The sequence below is a fragment of the Chinchilla lanigera genome, unplaced genomic scaffold, assembly GCF_000276665.1.
Source record: "Chinchilla lanigera isolate Chin_1 unplaced genomic scaffold, ChiLan1.0 scaffold00025, whole genome shotgun sequence".
NCBI classification, from domain to species: domain Eukaryota; kingdom Metazoa; phylum Chordata; class Mammalia; order Rodentia; family Chinchillidae; genus Chinchilla; species Chinchilla lanigera.
Genome location: NW_004955426.1, coordinates 20,852,072 through 20,863,804, shown reverse-complemented (window position 1 = coordinate 20,863,804; position 11,733 = coordinate 20,852,072). Strand labels below are relative to the sequence as shown.

At 42.7% G+C, this 11,733-nt stretch overlaps 1 protein-coding gene across 2 annotated transcripts in view; it reads left to right on the top strand.

Annotated features, from left to right (window-relative positions):
• The first annotated feature begins 1,448 nt into the window (after positions 1-1,448).
• Positions 1,449-11,733, top strand: part of Capsl (calcyphosine-like) — a 28,849-nt gene continuing 18,564 nt past the window's right edge. For both annotated transcript variants that reach the window (XM_013515010.1, XM_005386203.2), the window contains exon 1: positions 1,449-1,550. The gene's annotated coding sequence lies outside the window, so the exon portion shown is untranslated. The remainder of the gene's footprint in view (positions 1,551-11,733) is intronic.

Here is an 11,733-nt window from a genome sequence, read left to right as displayed (position 1 = left end):
TAGCAGTTAGTTTTTCAATAGCTAGTTAGTTTTCTTAATAGTGTTAGTTTTTTTAATAGCTAGTTAGTTTTCTTAATAGCTAGTTTTTAATAGCTAGTTAGTTTTCTTAATAGCTAGCTAGTTTTCTTAATAGCTAGTTAATTTAGCTTCATAATTTAATTTAGTGACTGTGAAGTGGCACAGCTCAATGCCACTAGGTCTGCTGTAGTGTAGAGAGGCATTTTTAGAAAAAAATGGTATGTAGCATTTAGAGAAGATGTTCATAACTGTCTTGTCACGCAAGTTCAAGGTCCACTGAATCTGTGCCTACATTAGTACCTGCTCATTGGTTGGTAGCCGTTATGTACCATAATCAAGGTGGTCCCGCTTTTCTGGAAATAGCACCTAACCCCAAAAGAGAGTCAAAGGAAATAGTACCAAACATATAGTCTTTTCTTGTCCTTCAAATCACACTCTTTTTTTTTTTTCATTTTTGTTTTTGTTTTTTTCTCTGGTACCGGGAACCGAACTCACGATCTTGCGCTTGCCAGGCAGGTGCTTTTGCCGCTGAGCTAAATCCCCAGACCCCAAATCACACTCTTTAAGTGTGAAAGATTAAGAAATCTTTTCAACCAATGTCAACATTTACTAAGTCCAACCCTTTGTGGGCAAGTCTAAAAAGTTGGTAAGTAGTTATATTGCCCATTTCAGAAATCAGCTACCACATGTGAGAATATATATCAGGTAAGACAAAGAACAGGAAGAGGAACTCGAGTCTTCATAGTTATAATCCTGTTTCTTTGCATCAGTGCACAACCAAATGGAGCAGAGGAGTCGGGATGATGTGTGTGGGGTGGGGTCAAAGAGAATGTCAAAGAGAATGTTCTTTAGATGATTTCCCCTACATGGACCTCTAGAGTACTTTTTATCTGGAAAACTTATTTCCAAGGAAAAAGTGTAAAAATAGAAGTGAGAGCTGAAGAAAGAGGAGCAGAAATCAAGAATGGAAAAACAGCTATCAGTGTGTAAGTGCAGATTAATAGTAGGGCATCGAGTCACCTGTTGTGCCTGCCTACTCCTGAGAGTCATGGCTTTGTTTCATAAGGTAATAATCCACCTTACAGAACGGCAGGAAGGGAATGCCTAAAAGAAGAAAGATATCTCACTGAACATTCCTTATAAAAAAAAACAACAAAGAAACTTGTATGACAGTTTTTGGCGCTATTTAAGAAGCCATACATTGCTACAAAAACTTCCTGCTGGCTTTTCTCCCAGAGCAGGCAGCTTGGGCTTTCTTAGTCACTGGGGTTTCCCAGGCAGCAAGAGTGTAAACTTGAGAAGGGGCAAGACTGGAATAGAGATTGACAGCGAGCTGAGCCAATCCTGCCAGAAGTCTACCTAGTGTTCCCAGGCCACCCAGTTAGCACTAAGAGGGTTGGCCAGTGCTTCTGTGAAAGACAGGTGGGAAGGGGAATTCACAGACGTGTGGGAGGGGACCAGTTTTCCCAGAGGCAGGAGTGGCGTCCATAGTTTCCGTTCCAAGCAACGGTGACGACAGGTTAGCGTTTAAGGTAAAGCAATGTTTTTATTTATTCTATCGACTTAATCACTTTTATTTTTACTTAACTAAGAAAAGGGAATAGTAAATATTATTCTCTAAAGAAAAAACTTAGAAGTTACTGAGACTTCATGGGCTATCTTCTGGCAGACGAAACAGCTTGGCATTAAGACAGGATTTGTAATCTTTGAGAAGAAAAGATTAGATAAAAATGTACAAAAGTAAATGGCACTCAGTAAATAGGAAGGAATTGAAAAATTCATTCACTATGTGCTGGGTACACAAATGCAAAGTGTTTAAGGGATTTAAGTATCACAATGGCCAATAATAAACCAGAGCTCCAGTGAGCTTCTGCATCTGGAAATCTCAAAGCAACAAAGATAGAACTTTCATTCAAAGCTTGCTGAGCCTGTTAAGTTTGTACAGAATGTGCCGTACCGTGCTGTGCGGACAACAAAATCAGAATCAGAATCAGAATCAGAATGAAGGAGCACTGACATGACCTTTTCAAAACTTTTATCAGAGAATTGATTGGATTCATGAGGACAGCTGTCAATAAAAGCAGTACCAGCTGCTCAGGCACCTGCCCCATTCCCTTTAGTCTGGAGTGTAAGTAAACCATACTTGCACATGAAATTCTTTCTTGTTTTGAGACTTAGTTTTTCCTTAAACCCTTACAATACAAAACTATATTTTATTGTGTTTTAAATATTAAGATTACAATTGCAAGGATTTGTATTTATATTTAAATAAGTTACCTCTAAGGTGGTGATCAATTCTAGTAGGACTCTAATAGTATCATCTTAAGTGCTGATGATATATGGTGGGAAATCCAAAAATACAGCTTGTGTTTTTAAGACATTATAGTCTAGTAGAGTGTGCAGCTGGAAACAAAGAATTACACCATAGTGCAGTAGATATGCTGTTAGTTCTGCATAGGGGCTTACAAAGGACCTTGCTAAATGTTCCACTCTGGTGGGAGTAATTGTGTGAGGCTTCACCACAGTGATTGCCCAAAAACAGGTAGGACTTCTCTAGGCCAATAACAAGGGGGAGATGTTCCTGAAAGCATGATTGCATATACAAAGGCATAAAGATCTGCAACATCATGATATTTGGGGTGAATGTGAGTGAGCAGAGATGTGGAATGGATTTTAAATAGGTTAAGAATTACTAGAAAACAGGCTGAAATCATAGGATCATCCAATGATTACTCTAATCCTGAGATTTTTCCCTTTACTAGTATAACATTGGAAACTATAAAAGAGTCTTTTATAGAAAATGAAGTTCAGGTTTCTATTTTATAAAGATTGTTCTGGTAGTTGTCTGAAGGACTGGAAGGGACAAAGTTAGAGGCAGGGAAACAGCTAGTAGATAGCTGCAATAGTGGGTATGAGCGGTGACCTGTTTCATTACTGGGTCCGTAGCCATGGCAATGACGGTAATACAGATGTTGTGTGTGTCAAGGCAGTGACACTGTACTGGACTTAACTGTAATTGGATGTAGAGGGTGGGGAGGAGTCTAGGATAGTGTTCAGTTAATGTCCTAAGTAGATGAGTTTGCTGTTTCCTGGAGCAATGAGGAAGGAGGAAAGATGACTTGGTTCTATTGTATTAAATGGAAATGTCTGTTGGTTGTTCAAGTGTACACATTTTGTTGGAAATTTGAAATCTAGATTTGAAACTCAGGAGTGCATAAAGTAAGAAAACATCTGGGAATCATCATTTTGTCATTGGCTAAGCCTGACATTTCCAGGATTACTGCGAGAGGTAGAGAATAAATAATTGATGGCTGAGAAACTGTAGCATTTAAGAAGCTGGAAGAAGAGAAGGAAGAAACAAAATGGGACTCACACAAGAGGAAGGAATGGAGGTAGAGAATAGACTCTTAAAGAAAGAGTTTCTAAAAGGAATTTGATCGTTAGAACAAACCGTTGGGAGGAGTAAACTAGGAAGTCAGAATGATGGCTGAAATTGTGGAGCAGGTTAACAATAGATTCTCGAGAGCACATTCATTGCACAAACAGGTTGCAGAACCCACTTAGGTGGTCTGCAGTGTGAATAAGGCCTGAGAAATTTAAGCCACTGGAGACTTTTCTTCAATGCAGATCCTTCTTCAATGGAGATTCTTCAATGGGGTAGGGGCTGAAAACAGAACAGCTGAGACACCCAGAAGGGCTGGGGTTTATGTTGCAGGTAGAGAGTTTTTCTCTGTGTGGAAGTTCAGCAGCAATACCTCCAGGGGGTAGGAGAAATAAGTCAGGATTGCCTTTGAGGTCCATACCTTTATAGATTTGTAGGAGGTAGGGGTGATGTGAGTCTGTCTGAGATGTCTGGTTTTTTTTCTGTGACTTTTAAGACAAGATGTGAAGAAGACTAGCAGATGCTTGAATTACTCTGAAAAGATTGGAGGGAGAAACTGCCCAGTCTCATATAAAGTAGAGTTGAATACCTCTGAAAGTCTATCTGTACATAAAAGGATATGTGCATTGACATTTCTGCACTCTGGCATGCGGGGTTTTCAGTTTCTACCTTTACATAGATGGAGCCTAGGCATTTTGAATCATTTTATGAGGACGAGGGATTGACCGTGAGGACAGAAAAAGAAGGTGCTGGTTAGGAGCGATGAGAACGGTGCCATGTGTAGCAGGGAGGCAGAAGCAGAAGATTACCTGAACTCATGCGTTCAAGGCCAGACTGGGAAACATAGCAAGATTCCATCCACCAAAAAGCAAGGCAAGGCAAGGCAGGCAAGGCAAGGCAAAGCAAAAGATGATATAGGAAGTATGCAGAGTGAATAAGGAAGGAAATGGATCCAGAATGAGGTAGGTCATGGCTGGGGTGAAAATGCACAAAGAAGATTCTAGTTGTCTTTTCATAAACAAGTTGGAATGATGAAATTTAAAAATGAAACGGCAGTTGATGTTGAATTTTGAACTCTCTTAGAACAGTTGGGCAAGCAAAATGCTCTTGGAAGGGAATGGTAAAAGAATAAGCAGATAAAGTTAGTATAGGTCAAGAAGTTCTTGGAACTTCATGGCTGCGTGTTGGATGGGTTGCACGGATGGGCTCTGAGCGTCTCAAGCTGAAATGTACGCTTGGGTGGAGAGGTCACGTCTGAGGCAGGAGTCAGAGTCTCTGTGACGTGGAAAATGGCGGAGCTCCAGGGCACCGTTCAGCTGTGCTGTGCCCCATAGGAGAGTGCGAGCACTGGACACAGTGGATGTGACAAGGTGTGTGTGAGAGACTGTGAGCTTCTGTACTACACAGAACATCGTGCCAGAAGTGACTTCACCTGAGAAAGCTACACAAGAATTGGAGTTTCTTGCAAAAAAATCTAGTAGCAGCTATGTAGAGACATTACCCCGGTTTCTTGGCAGGAAATGGATGGCATATTTAACAAATAATAACAGGAAAGAATTAATTAATGAGACTTTACAAGGACGTGGGTACAAGGTATGGGTGAAGAATGACAGAATACCCAGGATTGTCACAGTCAAGAGTGGTGAGGGAGGGAGAAATCTGCACCAGCCTCAAGGAACAGCTCCAGGTCTCTGCCAGACCTTTGCTCTGGGGAAAGTGGGCCACCCTGGTGGAGGATCGTAGTCACTGAGAAGCTAGCTGGGCAGGGAGGAACACAGAGGGAATACAAACTCCAGCCTCATTTTCCTGCCCTCTAATCTCTTAGTGATGCCTCTTATTGGTGAGATCAAACTGGAAGCCAGGGGAGAAGGGGATGAGGTTAATAAAGTCAAACCCTTGCAGTACGAATATGGGTAGAGAGTAAAGCAGTGCAGGGATCTGGGAAACCATATTCAGCTCAGTGGTGAAGATAGTTATTGGGAAGCTGATCATTTGAGGAGATTCACAGTTAGAGAAGGAATCAGTAAAGTCTCAGTATCTCTGCATGGAAGGTCCTCCTAGTCCTGAAAAAGGTGGCTTCTCCCAGTGACTTCCTGTAGTTATGCTGATCTGCTGAGATAAAGGGCCTGGAATGTGTTTAGTTCATGGAATAAAAGTTGTGCTGCTAACTGTTGCTTTAATCTTTTTAATTAATATATTAAATAAAACCTTATACTATTCATTTTTCTTATAATATTTTGATCTTGGCTTCAAATAGAGAGAAAAAAACAGGGTTCAGAGGACCAGTGAGTCATTAAACCTAAGATTTCATCACATTAGTTTGTCATATGAGTCCTTAAAGTCATCCTAAGCAATATTCTCAGTGACTTTTCTAAGCAAAGTGCTAGAGAGGCTAGCAGTTAATAAAGTTTTTTTTTTTTTTTTTTTTTTTTTTTGGTTTTGGTTTTTCTCCGGTACCAGGAACCGAACTCACGACCTTGCGCTTGCCAGGCAGGCGCTTTTGCTGCTGAGCTAAATCCCCAGCCCCCAGTTAATAAAGTTCTATTGAGAGAAAAAGGTTCAGTGGAGTGACTTGTCATATCCTCCTCCTTCTCAGGGAGATCTTAGCTCCTCCCCTTTGGGATGAAGGTTATTTTACCCAGGTACAGGTCAGTAATTAGGCCCACCCCAAATACAGTCACAGCAGAAAGAACTTTGCTTGTATCAGTCAGAAATGCTTTTGTTTTCAAGTATCAGAAGGCTAACAATGGATTCACAAATAATACAAAAGGCTTGTGTTTCTCACATAACGTGAGTGTAATGGCAGGCAGTTGTTGACACTGGTTCAGCAGCTCAGTGATTGTAAGGTTCTAAGGAGTTTGGCATCAGTTCCCTATGCTTTTCCTCACAGTTTCATAGACTCTGTCATAGTTCCAGACGTCACATGCTGACTTACACCAGAAGGAAGGTAAAAATGATAGGAGAAATATTGCAGAGTCCTTAGTACTTTCATTTGGTTCTCTTTGGCTAGAAATTTTTCTGTGTATGATGAACTGAAAGTAAAATGCACCAGAAAAAGGGATGTGGATTGATCTTAGAATCAGCCAGTATTCAGTGTCTGGGAAATGAGTTGTAATTTGCACTCAGTGAAGTCGAAACTATCCCTAAGAATGTAAATTTCCAAAGTTAGGTCCTCGGTTATCTTCCCAGTTGCTATTATGCTGCACATCATAGGTGTTCAATAAACATGTTGGATGCAGACCAAGACAGGTGGAACAAGATAGGTGCTTAGGCATAATATTTAAGGACATATACTGAGGCTCCAGCCTGTGTAGGGTTCACATCTGCATGATCTCGAGATTGCGTGTCCTCTTAAACATTGTGTCTCGGGTTCTAGTGCCTCCCCTACCATTGCTTCTTTACCTTACTAGCAGGAGCCCTGTCGATGAACGAATCAAATGAGATATCAAGAAGGTGAAGCTATGAAGTTAATATTGTATGTCAATGATATGTACGAAACATTAGTTTTAAAATGTGCTGTATCATAAACATTAAGCTAAGGACTTAATTCACATCCTAACAGTCAGTAAGAATAAAAGACTGTCATTTAGCAGAAATAGGCTCCAGGAAAGCCTGCCTATTGACAAATGCCTGCAATGTGAACTTCATACATTTTGACAAAATTCATTTTGGTGTAGGGGAAATTTAGCAAGGTGCCAGACTTCAGTGACATCATATTTCTACAGTAAGCTTATGCCACTAAAGATTAAATGTTATCATATTTTAAGTGATTTCTCTCTGTCTCTCTCTCATTTTCAAAAGAATATGTAAAAAATAGTAAATAGTTTTATGGATGCTAATACAAGGGTTTTGAGTTTAGCTTTTAGAAAGCTCACAAAAGTTCACACTCCATTTTAAAAAACACAGAAACAACAGCAAAAAAAAAAAAAATGCTGCAAGAGGAGGACTATGTAAATTTTCCATCTCACAGACAAGTTTGTATGTAGGTTTTAGGGTTTAAAAGCTCAGGCTAGGGACTGAAGTGGAGAGAGATTGTGTCAAAGACCTGTGAGTTGCCTGGCACCACTACCCTCCGCTGCAGGGAAGTCCAACCAGTGAGCCAAGGCAGTACTTTCCCTGAAGTTTTCCTTCCTTACCTTCTCTAAATTCCCCAAACGATTTATCAGCATCTCAGCATAGTCATTATAGCTCTGGCTCTGCCACTCCCTAGTGGCCCTTATATACTCAGACAAATAACATGGTGTCTCCAGATCTTTCTTGACTTCCTATATTAGGGCAGACCCCATGACATGAAGCAAGGTGTTCATGTATGTGAAGTACGTTAGCTGTGGGTGGGGTCCTGGCATACTTATAATTGTTATTATTATCACTTCTCTTCATGACTTCATTTTATCCTGAGCTATGGTATTACGGTTTGTGTCTAGACGTTCTACCAAAGCCTCATGCAGTCATTGGTGGAGCTTTTGCAGAGGTGGCTGAAGCTAGAGTGTGTGACTGATTCGTGGTGTGGTGCTAGGATTAAGGGTGCTGGGATGAAGAGTGGGTGATTACTAAATCAGTCCACTGATTGGATTGGCACCATCCTAACCCTGGTAGAATGGATACAATATAAGGGACAGAGAGAGGTTTGCCTTCCCTTTTGTTGCTTTTGCTACCTTGTGGGCACTGAACTGTTCTCTTTGATGCACCTCTACCTTGTACCACTCTGCCCTGGAGCCAGCCAACTATGGACTGAACCCTCTACAAACTGTGAGATAAATAAACCTTTCCCCCTTTGACTTTGGTTGTCAGGTATTTTGACTCAGTAATGACAGAAAAGTAACTAAGATATACAGCATAGCATTTCCTTACAAGGTTTTACTCCTTTTGATAGAGGGTGACTTTGTATGTCCTATAGCTTAGTTACTAAATGAAGGTATACATTAAACGTATCTGAAAATATCAAAATGCATAACCCAAACATCCACACTTATAGAATCTAACTTGTTGTGTATAGTGAGGGAGTGCGGGCATCTTCATATTTCAAAAGCTTCAGAACCTTTGGCATTTTGTATCAGGTAGCTCTGGGCTCATGTCAGGGTCTGCCTTGTTTTCTGCAAGACTGGTAGTATGCCCGACCTCTACCCACTCAATACCAGTAATTCTCTTCCCCTCTGCCACTGTAACACACAAAACTGTCTCTAGGGCACAAAACCACTCATGGTTGGGAACCACTGCAGTGCAGTATCACCTGAAAAATCAGTGCAGCGTTTTTCACGTTCAGCAGTACTCAGGATATGTTCAGCTGAATTGAGCTCAGGTGGGTTTGATAAACTATCTCTCACCATGTCAATAACATGGACACATACCCTTTACTGGGGTTGCCAACCTCTCTAAGTCTTTCTTCAATCTATCTGAGTCTTTAATCTCATTCTCAGAAGAGAACATCCTGTTTCATGCTCTTTCTAGCCACCTGCTAGGCTATTCTCAACATGTGGTGCTATGGTTTGAATGTTTGTGTGACCTCCAAAATTCATATTGAAATAACTGTCAACTGAGAAGTGTAAAAATCCCTAAGTAAGAACGATTAAGAAGTTTAGGAGGTGAGTAGGTCATGAGGACTTTTCCCTCAGTGATAGCTCAAGACCTTAAGGGAGGGCATAAGCAGCCCTATGTAAGAAGGGTTAGAGTATTGGTCACTTTATGTTCATGGGCAAGTGCTTGATTGGGCCATTTAGAGGAAGCAGCTGGGGTGATCCTAGGGGGCTGGATGTAGAGATGCTTCTAAATTCTTATCTTGGATCAACTACTTGAGCCATTTTGGGATGACAGAGAACTGAAAACTGTTAGGGGTCATTGAGTCCTGCTTCTGGCATGAAAAATTAAACTTGGATTCAAAAATGGGTGCCAAAGAAACACAAAATTACAGGAATTCACTACAGTCCTCTCCCCCCCATGGGAGAGAGTGATTGCCATGCTTAGGATCAAGCCTGGCTAGCAGAGCTGGGGAGGGCTATGACTTGGATGAGAACTTAAGAGAAGGCACACGTCTTCCGCCTCCTCAGAACTAGCTTCAGCCCTCCTACTTTAATCAGTTGCTACCTGCTCTCCACATTGCCTTTGTTCTTTCTTCTTTTTACATAGCAGAATGTTTTATAATCACTTAGAGCTCTTAGAGCAACCCCAGGTCCCTTGTTACTGAAAATGGCTAATGTAATTGAAGAGGCATTTAACAAATACAGACGTGCCTAAAAATACTCTTAAGGCCAAACTCATCACAAGATTTGCTTATGGGGAAATGAGAAATAGGCTTGATGGCATTAAGGGGTGGCAGGGGGCCTTTGGAAAAATTAGACTGCTTTTCAGGTACTTGTTGTCATAGTGATAGGCTCATGTGATGTCTTAGTTACTTTCTCATCACTGGGAAACTATACCCAGCACCCACACCTTTAAGGAGGGAAGGTTTATTTGGCTCACAGTTTGTAAAGGTTTCAGTTCATAGTCCGCTGGCTCAAGGCAGGGTGGCCTGGCAGAGGGCAGGGAAGAGAAGAAACAGCTCCTGGCAGACAGAGTGTAAGGAGAGAGCAACTGAGAAAGAGCGAAGGAGATAGAACCTCCAAGTCACCCTCCCCAGTGACCTAACTCTTCTGACCGGGTTTTACCTCCCAATGTCACATTTAGCTAGAAAGTCATCCGTGCATTAACCTACCCCTCAGGATCCGGTCACTTTCCAAAAGCCCCACCTATGGCTGCATAAAGCTTTGCAGGCCCTACCAGTGATAAACCATAACCTGTGACCTCCTCAGTGAGAAAATTCCCTCACAGAGTATGCTGTCCCCAAGCAGCAGGGTGCTGGTGAAAACCTGGAATAGCTGGTCTAACCATCACCCTGCACATTGCTGCCTGCCGGAGAGGCACTTTCCCCCCTCGGTGCGTCTCTCCTGTGCCCTGCATGGTCCCTGCGTTGCCTCCCTGTTTACCTACTCCTGTCCCTCCCTCTCCACTTCCACTCAGACTCTTTTCTCTTAAGTTCATCCCAGCTGACTAAATCTGCTTCAGTCCCCTGGGTTCTTTCAAGCAATGGTCATTGTTCTGAAAGAGGAAAGGTAGGAATGTAGTTTAGGAGAAACCGAAGAGGAAGAGGTTCTAGGAGGGGCCTTGAGGCATTTCCTTTGGATTTTGCCATGAAGAGGGTGTGGAAGTCCTTGATGTTTTATACTGTGTGGATCTAGGGTGACCTCTTTAACAATAAGATCCATTTGGCCTTAGACTGTTTCCCAACATGAGAGAGAGAGAGAGAGAGAGAGAGAGAGAGAGAGAGAGAGAGAGAAAGGGAGAGGGAGAGAGGGAGAGAGAGAGGAGAGAGAGAGAAAAAAGATAAGGAGAAGGATAAGGAGAAGAAGAAGAAGGAGGAGGAAGAGGAGGAGGAGGAAGAGGAGGAAGAGGAGGAGGAGGAGGAGGAGGAGGAGGAAGAGGAGGAGGTTAAGGCAGGGGAGGAGGAGGAGAAGGAGGAGGAGAAGGAGGAGGAGAAGGAGAAGGAGAAACAAAGAAAGCAGGAAAGGAAGAAAGAAAAAGAAAGAGGAGGATGAAGAAGGAGGAAAGGAGAAGGGGGGGAGAGGTTAACTTAGTTTGCTGCCACCAGGGAGCACCAAAGACAACTTTATAGTGTGCAGGTTGGGACTTGAACATTTTCCTTATCTACCAGGTGTCGACTTAAATCTGTCTGAGCAGACTTCCATGCACCTTCGGCTCTCCATATCCACTCCTTTAAGGACTGTCAAAGTGGCCAGGCAGAGTGTGGGCAGTGGCAGCAGGCTGTGCACCAGGGCAGCGGAAGGAGGCAGCCTTGCTGGGAATCAGTGCCACAGGTTCCTTTGCCTTTGACCTGTGCCTCTGGGGCTCCACTCGGCCTCTGTCCCAGATCCCCAGGCCTCTGCATGTTGTTGCCTGGGGTTGTCCCTCTCACCTGCCACAGTGGATGGCCGCCTGAGTCCACCCTCTCTCAAAGCGTGCATCCATTCTTCTGCCATTTCGAATGTCTCCCTTCTCTCTGTCCACACTGCCCAAGCAGCATGTTGGCTACAACGGTCTCCTCCTGGTCTTCTACTCCACCTCCCTTCCATTCTCCACACTACACTCAGAGGCGCCTTCTGCAGTGGCACCTCGTTTCCTCTTTAGAACCCCTGTGAAGCTCCCCACCCCCAAAGCTGGCTTTTTGTGGTCTGGTGGCTGCTCACCTGCTCAGATTCATCCTTACCCACATTTCTTCTGCTAAGACTTCCTCCAGGTATCCACAAGTCTTCATCTCCCCTGAGCCCGTTTTCCAACCATACTAAAATAATTGCATTTCTCTA